This window comes from Prenolepis imparis, unplaced genomic scaffold, assembly GCF_030444845.1.
Source record: "Prenolepis imparis isolate NDT839.2.m4 unplaced genomic scaffold, iyPreImpa1.0 SCAF_14, whole genome shotgun sequence".
NCBI classification, from domain to species: Eukaryota; Metazoa; Arthropoda; class Insecta; order Hymenoptera; family Formicidae; genus Prenolepis; species Prenolepis imparis.
In genome coordinates, this window is record NW_028141172.1 from 4,309,061 (window position 1) to 4,320,066 (window position 11,006).

The following is an 11,006-nucleotide window of genomic DNA, read 5'->3' on the forward strand; positions in this document are numbered from 1 at the left end:
TCTTTTCACACACACATTCTCACACTTATTATATGTAATATAAATTATATATGTAATATAATTTGTAATATAATAATATTAATATAAAATTATATTAAAATTTATATTAATTATATTAATATATATAATATACTATTATATTATTATATATAATATATAATATATAATATTTTATATGTTATAAGTATTTTATATTTTATATGTTATAACTGATCTATAAATGCATTACACGTGTAATGTGTCGAAAGATGTTAATAATACTATGTTATTTCTATTCAACTCCACTGATCCCCCACATATCATTCTTTTCTTATTAATTTTATATGACACTGAAATATACATTCATGAACGATACATTGTGTAGTCAATAGTTAACTTCGCTATTTAAATTTTCGATGGAAGCTGAAGAGAGGATGAGGGAAAATCGATATTACACGTGTTGTTTCCTCGACTAAAATTTTTTTATTTGCGTTTTGATTTATAACATTCACGTCGTTACTCTTTTTTTAATAATAAAGAAGTAAATCTTTTTTCTTGACCGAGAAGCGTCATGTTAATGTTAATAACATTGGCGAGAGTAAATTCGCACGTACATGGAAATCTTTTTATAATTTAGCGTCACGCACTCTGTCACATGTAAAACACAGTAAAGAATCATCCCTTGAAATTACGTGAACTGGTAACATAAACTGCTTTGTAAATGTAGCATGAGTCGACAAACCAGCACCAGAATCTCTAATACCAGTCTTCGTAACGGAGTGCGTATTCTGCTCGTGCATTTCGACTTGCAATATTTTAAACTGTTAAGAATACACGGATGCATCGTTTCCGTGCTCGGTGTAACAAAAGCTATTGTCGCACAAATGGTTATTACGGTTTATACACTTCTCAGTATTTATGTGCATAACAGTCGTAAATCAATTTGTTTCAATAAATTATAGTATTGTATACTTTTCATTAATTTTCTGTAAGTAATCCCATCGCAATCACCTTCAAATAAATTTAATAATTATAAGAACAATTGAACAAAATAAATATGTAACGCGGATTTATTTAATTATTTACCTGTTTCGTTTTGCACAAACGTATATGGGTCTTCAAAAAAATTCACTAATTAGCAAATCATTTGAAATAGTTTCAATTTGGCTTAATAATAAAAAATATCAAACTATATAGCGATTAAACAAAGAACAATGTTACAATAGAAAGAACTTTTTTAAATATATAATAAAATTATATAATACACATTTTATTAAATATATTTAATTAAATTACATTTTTATATATTTAATACATTTTATTATACATACAGTATTTAATTATATTTTATTAAATATAATAAAATGTATTATTATATATTTAAAGATTTTTTTAATATTAAAAAAATTTTTAAATATATAATAAATGCAAACATATTTTCTCTTGAAAGTTTATTTTAAGAATACTAGTATTTAAGATATTAAAGTAAAATTTCAAAATATACATATTAACGGGAACTATATAGCAATTTTCGAGTATGTTAGGCACTCACATCCCGTTTCGGCATTATATAAATTAAATCTCTATAATCCCCTTGATCTCGAGGATCCGTCTTTGTCAGTGCGTTGTACATACAGAGAGAACCAATCTATCGCGTTTAGAATACGAGACAAGCTTTGCGTTACTATTTCAGAAAGTTTCGCAATTCGTCAACGTCAACGTTTAAAACGTGCTGTTATATATATTTTGGAGCGGTATAGACAGAGTATTATTATTAAAATAAATAATTATAAATCGTAAAAGAAAGTACAAAATTTAGCAATATTACTAAAGAGAGAGATAATAAAAGATAAAAGCGGCCTTTGAACGGCTTTTGAAAAATTGACAAATAAAATAAAAATATACTATACTCTTATATTTAAAAAATATATTTTAAAAAATAGCCATTTCTTTCAATTCTTTTAAACAACTATTAAACAGCTCAAACATGGATCTACTTTTTGTGCTTAAATGTTAATATTTTTCAATAATCACACATACACACACACACACATTAAAGTGTGCATTTTTTTAACCGATAATAAGATGTTCTGAAATAAGTTTTTGCATTTTATACAGTTCCAAAAGGAATATTTATGTTTTCAGACCGTCACACGTGTTGAGTTCTTGTATGTACTTACTTATCTTGTATGTACTTACTTGTCGTGTTTGTACTTCTGCCTTTAATCACCGCTAATACTGCAAAGAGGAACAGTACCAAAACTATAAATTGCATCTTGCTACTGTTATATAATTATCTGTCAACAATTAAAGAAATTCTGATGAAAAAGTAAAAGTTGAAGAATTAAAATGTTGAACATAATGAGTAAAAGAAATATTGTTTTCATACGAAACGGACATCACGGAAAAAATAATTTTTACGGCAACAAAAGAATGTTCTTTAAAAAAGCGTAAAAGCGTCGTGCAAAAAAAATTATGCAATTTTTGTTGGAAGAGAATTTCTTATTCCAAATTAAATTTTGCTAAGCAAAGTGACTTACCTTATCACTAGAGAATTCGTCTTCGATGACAAGTCGAAGAAAACTAACGAGTTATGTTATTTCGCAAAAATCATTTATATATTAATAATCGAGCCATTGATGCAATATGTAAAGTAGATAAAGTAGATAAAATAGATAAGTAGATAATTAAAATAATGCATATAAATTATTATGCTTTATTATGCTTAATTATACTTAATTATTATAATGCTTAATACACAATGTATCAGGTCTCCATCCTTCAGTCTTTTTTATACATAATACTTTAATTAATATTTATACAAAAGTTTCAATGATAAACACGTTTCTCAAATTTAGATGAAAAATTCAATCTTGTGCTATATATACAGAAATAAATTATTTCCATACACATCCGATTTACACAGATCCATTAAATAATCTTCCAAAATTCATCTCCTCGCGTAATTGCTTTTCTAATTTTTTTATGTCCATTCTCTCTTCCTCGAAGAGAAAATGTTTGAACAATTTTTGTTTTTACAAATTCCATCTCTGGTGTTTCAATATTACACAGGATACCGAAAAAGTTTACTTATTTTTGTTTAAAAAATAAAATAAACTCTTTCGGTACTTTGTGTAACATTAAAAACACCATAGAATTTATAAAAACTGGAAAAAAATGAAATTTGAAAACCAAAATTTTAAAAACAAAAATCAATAAAGCATTAATAAGAGATCTGAAAATAAAAAAATATCGAGAATAAGTTTTCCTACGGAATACTCTAAATTCATTTTTCAGAAAACCTAGATTTAGCGACTAGTTTATTCTAGTCCTTGCATATGTGATCTATAAACTTACGGAAGACTTATTTAAAGGAGACGAAAACATTCGCAACACCAAATACATGTTAAAGCAATTGCACAATGTTGTGAAATTACACAATAAAAATATGGCAGTACGATAAGTAGTTTAAATTATCGTGAATGCGCTCTTTGTTTATTTTTAGCGACAAATTAAACAAAAATTAATAATCCTCTGTTTACGAACTTTTTGTTTGGATTTGAGTTTAACTATGCATTAATAAACGCGATTATGTGCGATATGTTTGTTAATAAAACAGCTCTAAAATGCACAAAATAATCATATTGTGATAAAAAATAATATGCAGGTATTTTATATTGTAGACTTTTTATAAAAATAGTTTCATAAAATATTCCAATTATAATCCCTTCGATATAAGCGACATTTTTTTATCTTCTCTCGCAAGAGTTTGAGTAATCGTGATGCATTTACGTTGCAAGGACATTCGATAAGCATGCATTATTGCACGTGACATAATGCAACGTTACGTTGGAACGTTATGCAATTTTCCGAGATCATTAATTATCAGGGCCACGATATTAAAAAATTACTTTGCGAAAGGCGACAACATATATATAGGTATATATATACCTTTGGTAACGATCGCGAAAAATCGAACCGATGTCTATTCGCAGAATTTATGTTCTCGTAACTTGCAAAAATTTTTAGAACTCACAAATTAATAATAAACTTTCAAACATACTTGAAATATATTTGACTCTCTCTTCGCCTCTCTACTTACTATTACTTACTGCAAATATACAACATATTAATTATTCCTTACAAGTATTATTTAAATTCTAGAATCCTTAATCCTATCTTAATCTAGAAAATAAAATTTAATTATTGGATTTAATTTGGATTTTTTGATTCTATTCTTATTGATTGAACTCGACCCCATCCCTACTGATTACACACAATGGAAAAAGCATCAAGGCACCTTAAAAAAAATAAAATATGAATACACCTCTGTAGATAAATATAAAATATACAAAGACTCGACTCTGATATTGTGTATAAATATATATATTATATATATATATATATATATATATATATATATATATACATATATAGTCGCACGATATCAAAGTCGACTTTTTATATTGTACTTGGCATCGCATCCTTTAATAACGACGGACACGATACCTCCATTAGGACGTCGATGTCGCAGTTTGCAATTCGCGATCTCCGAATTGCCGGAAGGATCCTATGAGATGACGCCCTCGAAGGATGATTGAAGCCACGGTCTGATTTAAAAAAGAAAATTTAAAGAAAAGGTGCAAACGTGAAAGAGCCATAAGATTCCAGGTAAAAAGAAACGTGTATAAGTAAAAATACGTAATATAAAAGGAATCTCTCCAGCGAATGCATTTTACGAAACGCTCGTTTAAAGGGGCCAATACGTGTGTGTTACGTTTTCTGCAAAAAGAAAAAAAAAAAAGAAAAAACGATTCGAGAAACGCGATTTTTACGCGATAATATTGCGCTCTGTCTGGTATTATTCCGGATTTAAAAAACAATGACACGCTAATTACGCGGTTCTCGCGTAAAATGGATAGATTTATTTCCGAGATGTATACAAGGTGTTCCACAGATTCACAGTCTTTGCATAAATTTTTATAGATAAATCCGGAATTAAATTTGTTAGATCTATATGCAACAATTTTTTTTTAATTTTAATTTTAATTTTAATTTTAATTTTAATTTTAATTTAATTAATTTAAATTAAAATTTTTTTTTCAATTTTAATAAAAAAAATTTCTTTTTTACTTCAATAAATATTTTTCCAGCTTCTCGAATTGTCTGTTAAAAATGTCTGTTTGAAAAATCTGTTAAAATCAATTTTAAATTAAGCGAGGAATAGAGCTTGGTTTATTCAAGATTAAATTCTTTTTGTAAAGTCTTAATTCTCGAGAAATTTTTCGTGTTTTTAATCTATGGTGGGTCGATATTTTTCGTTAATAAAAATCAATCCGAAATTTGCACAAGAGAAATCCATGAAACGTAATTTCGGTACACCCTGTAAATCTCGCGGATTAATCGGGCCGCGAAATCGCGTGGGATAAAAGTGATAGGTAACGCGCGAAAGCTTGTTAACCTGAAGTTTCCCATTTTCACAATGCATATCAAAGCGGGGTGAAAGAGGGAGAGAATGAGGGGCGGGGGGGAAGCGAGAAGCATTTGCGATCGGAAGCGGCCGTAATGGAAAATTAAAAACCAAACGCGTCATTAAGAAGACGACGCCTGGATCGACTCCAAATTTCTCGAAATTGTCTAATAAATTTGAAATTATCAAATAAATTCTCGAAATATTTGCATGTGTACTTAACCGTCTGCGATCATATCGGGTTAAAAATTCACGACGCTAAAACTGCGACTGCTGAAAAATTCAATAAACTGAAAGTTCACGGATATCTGACTTTTTTTCAAGCTCGTATCTTTGAGTTTTAAAACTTCCGACTTACTTTCTTTACTTTCGTTAATAATTGAAACAAACGTATATGTAATAGTCGTATTAATAATAATAAAATATAATACATTGCATAATAGTTTGCCAATTTTCTCGAATTAGCAGATTCTAAAATTTCGATTTTCTTCTGAACGCTAAAATTTGTTCAAATTCCTCCCCTTAATTTTATATTAAAATTTTTTAATTTTACAAAAATTTTAGTTCTTCGACCTTTCGAATTTTATTCGTTCGAACGAACGATTGAAAAGGGGAAGGAGAAGTCGCGGTGGGAAAGAAAATCCATTTCGGATTCTAAAAATAATTATAATTTACGAGATTAAAGACGAATAGAAACCTTTAATTAAAACGGACGGATTCCCACAAAGATGCCGAGCTCCATTCATTAAGGATTCTTCCGCCCCCGAAAATGGCCCATACAAAGTCGACCGACGGCCGGCGCGGTCGAATTTGAATACGTGGGGAATTTTATTCTCCCGCTCTCGTGGAGAGAGAGAACAATGGCTTCATTTCGAACGAGCTTCACGTCACGCGGAAAGAGGCGCGGGAATGATCGATCAATCCGGGAATGACCCCATCATCCCGATTACCTTTTAGTCCTTTTTGCTCGTCCTTTACCGTCGCCGCGGCGTTCCGTAACTTCCGCTCTGTAACTTCAACAAAATCAGATGAGAGGGTAATTTAAATATGACAGTAGCAGCGGGGAATTAAAACAATTTTACATCGTGTTCCTAAGTTAGCTGGATTTTAGAGGTAACAGGAATTAAAGGTTTAATATGTATATATTGCATATAATATTATGTGCAATATATATTTATTAAATTATAAAATATGTATATTGTACATTTATATATCTAAATTGTATATAATATAATATAATTAATAATATATGTATAATATATAAATATAGTAATAATATATATACACCAGATGTATCTAAATATTACATCCCTCCCTGAGGAGTTAAAAATTAAATAGGGGTTGTTAGTTTCATCCCCTTATAACAATACAGGAAGATCAAAAAAATTGAATATCCTTTTTATTAGTGGAAAATATCCATCAAGCTTTATTTTGTTAATTTGTCTGAAATTTGAGAAAAAAAAATAAAAACTTAATTTTTACTTCCTTCTTTAGAAAAACTCTTAAGAGAGGGATATAAGAATATATGTTTATATAAGAAACACCCTTTAATTTTCGACAAAGAATCATCTCCTAAAATTTTTCGCACTTATTTAGATGTGGTACATCCTGTATATATACTTAAAAATAATATAAATATCGCTTCGATTATTTCTAACACAAATCTCTCTCCTTAATAAATGTTTTATTTATTTTTCTAATTCTCTCAAATTATTATAAGAACAACGTGTGTTATTTATAGCCTATGCATAGAAAATTAAATTTTTGGGTCATTAAATAGACTCAGATCTATATATATACATAAAGTATAATTAATATATTATGATTAACATGATATTATGATTATATGTGCTGAATTATGAAACTCTGGTAATATTCATAGACTGTTCCAGTCTGCGGATTTCAGTTACATATATTCATATGTATAATATAATAGTTAATATATCGAGTAATGCGCAGCGAGATTCATTTCCGCTCGCTTGGCTAATTGGACTTAATGCAGGCGCTAAGTTAAATTTGACGGACGGATGGACGGTTCGGTAGTTGCGAGAGCACTTTTAACGGTGGTGCGCACTTACGTTCTCGCAATCAGAGCTTATTAAATTCAACCGGATTCGAATATCGTGTGACGGAAGATAAACAGGATTTCTCCTTGCTTTATTGCGGGGGCTGGGCGGCCCACGGAAATAAAGTGCCCTGACGTGACTTGGCTCGCGAGCCGATCGATCTAAACGTCATCTCGTCTCATGTGTGCACGCGCGTCTGCATTACGACGTGCGGAAAGTTCGTTGCGGGAGTGCAACGGAATATCTATGCGCCGATTATTTACGGCCACCCCCACCCCCAAAGTTTGGGTTTGCGTTTCGCGAATAAATTTTTACAAAAATTCGAAAATAAATGAGAAAGTTAAAATCGCGATATATCGTGCGGCTTTAAATTTATTAATTAAATTCACTTTTTGTTAATCTTGTTAATTAAATTTGTATTTTAATTGATGCGAAAATTAAATTCTTTAAGCAAAGTCTACATTTTAAATTTCATCATCCGCGGCTCTCGCGTATTATATTATAAAATTTCTATTTTCCTTATAATTAGATCGCAATTTTCATTTGTCGCAAATTTAATCCCTAATCTCTAATTTTATGTTTTTATATATATATAATTTTTTCAATGTAATTTCTAATAAATTTATTAATCATTCTCTACTTTTTTTTATTGCTACCGTCTTCGATTCTTGTAATCGACGCCAAATCTTTCCCGCAATTCTTCAGGGCGGATCCCTAGAAGAGATAAGAAATCGGCATAAGAAGAGGAGAAAAAATCCTGGCAACATAAATCTCTCGCGTAAATGGCGTTAATCCATCACGTCGGGAAATTTATTTGAGCTCGAAATGAAATTTTCGGCGCAAGAAGCACCAACGAACATTTAAGGCCAATAAATAGGTGACTGCAAGGTGAAGGCACATTGATCTATCGCATAATGCAGAATACAGAAGCTCTTCTGACGAGAAATCTATAAAGGAGTAGGAGTGATATATGTATATAACACGGGAGCAGAGAAATATAAAATAAAAACCAGAAGTTTCCTCTCTCTCTCTGTTTTCTTTTTAATAAATGAAAAATTGACTGAAAAAAAACGGAATGCAATAGAATTCATTTGAGATGGATAATAAAATTTATTATGTTTCTAGTTTGCATTGAAAATATTGACATATGAAAAAAAATAATAAAATATAACAAAATTCATCAGAACTAATCAAGATAGCTCGTTTATTTACTTTTTGTATAATTTGTAATCCTTAAAAAAAATTAATTTTATTCTTAGCGCGCGCAAACAATAATATAATTAAATAATAATTTTTAAAAATAATAACTAAAGTTTAATTGATATGTAATTTTGATATTTTCTCCAGAGAGAGAATTCTAGAGAGGAATATCTTGAAACACTTCGAAGAAAAAATCTAATATCAATAGTAAGAATCAAAGATTGTAGTAATAAAAAGAAATATAAAAAATAGTTAAATTGATTAAATATAAAGAATAGTTAAATTGATTAAAGATAACATTGAAAATACGAGTGTATAAAAGCAGACGCGTTTAATTAAGCGCGCGAAATGAATTCTCTCTCGTGAAAATCACGAATCACCAAATTCGGCAAGTCGGAGGCCCGCGAAGATAATTGATTCCGCAGGAATCGCGAATTTAGTTCGGAGATCCCGAGGATATTCCTAAGTGGATTAAGGCGAGCTTAAGTCTGGCTCAAGAAGTTGTCCGACTAAAGTGATGGTGCGTTTAATAACGAGGTTGCGGTTTGCGGTTCACTTAATTGTTGCGAACAGAATATTCGACATAGTAGCTGCCCGAGAGAATGTAAGTAAGTATGCATGTATCGACAGAGAGAGAGAGAGAGAGAGAGAGAGAGAGAGAGAGAGAGAGAGAGAGAGAGAGAGAGAGAAGTCGGAAACAATGCCAATTCGAACAAAGAAATTTTCTACATGAAATCCTATTACACACAGGCACCTTATTAAATTCTGAAAATCCGATTATAGAATTGAATCTTGTACAAAAGAGATACTTCGTGTAATTAAAATAATAATAATTATTATTAACAATTTAAATCTGTTTATATAATTGTGAATTTTATTTTATCGAGTTAAATAATGATAAATGTTTAAAATTGCTTTCACTTAAATTAATAGAGAGAAGAGAATAATTGACAAAGGAGCTCCTCGCGAACCCGAAAATTCTGGTTTTGATGAAATTTTACATACATGTCATAAAAAATTTAGAAATTTTTAATTGTGTTCCAAAAATGATTCTAAAAGGTGAAACCACCCCCCTCATCAAGTAAAGCGACTTTTCTCGATATATCTCGAAAAATATTCGAGATATCAAAAAGTGTTTTACACAAAAGTTTCATAGTAAGAACACCTCTATTTAACCACATAAATAATATTTAAAAAAAATTTTTTTTTAATTAAAAAAAATATTTTTTTTAAATTTTATTAATGTAATTAAATAAAGATGTTCTTACCATAAAACTATTGTATAAAATATTTTCTGATGTTTCGAATATTTTCAAATAAAAAACCGCTCTACATATAAGGGGTTGTTTAACCCCTTAGAATCGTTTTTGGCCACAACAAAACATTTTTAAATTCATCTGTTTAGCCCTTCTAAAATTTTGTCATAAAGTTTTCGCGACATTTTCTTTATAAAAGTTTCGTTGCGAAGTAACAAAGCTAAGACTCTGACATCGGAAATAAGTCGAGCGCAATATCAAAACACGTTTCGTTTTTTTTTTTTTTTTTTTTTTTTTTTTTTTTTTGACATTTACATGTGTGGGTGTTCTTTGTTTTCCCTAGGGAATGTTCTCTCGTGAGTCCTTTAATCGCACGCGCGCATGAGCAAAAAACTCGCCCGAGGGCTCGATAAATTGTCCTTTATCGCAATTCACGGAATACTAAATCGCTTTTTATGCTCATGCTCTTGTATGAATCGTTTCTAGCGGGAAATTTATACGCGCTTAATTCATCGCGAAGTGATTCCTGATTAGTATCCTCCTCCCATCTCTGACACTAACATGCGTATTATTACGAATCGAGACTCAATTTGAAGGGACCAATCAGATTATCTTGTCTTTTGCTCGGTGATAAAAAATGAAATCCATAATCTATCCGTTTGTTCATTTTTTGTTCTGGAAATATATCGAAAGAGAAGTGGATGGAATAAAATTTTTACGTCGAAAAATAATATTATAGAGAGAGATAATCACGCACAATTCAGATTTAATTTTTAAAAGGCCGTATTAATTCCAGAAACATAATATGTCAGGAATAATCTGTCCGATTTGTATTTATGAAAATAATAATAAACAAGTTGGTCGGATTTAAATCGACAAAATTCATGAGTTGAAAATCACGAGGAGAATGAAGATCGTTGAAATAAACGTCAATGTAAATTCGATACTTGAGCAGAGAGAGAGAGTCGTACTAATTTCAGGAACACGGATATCAGTATGCAAAACGCGTCGTCCGAGATATGAGAGAATGAGAAT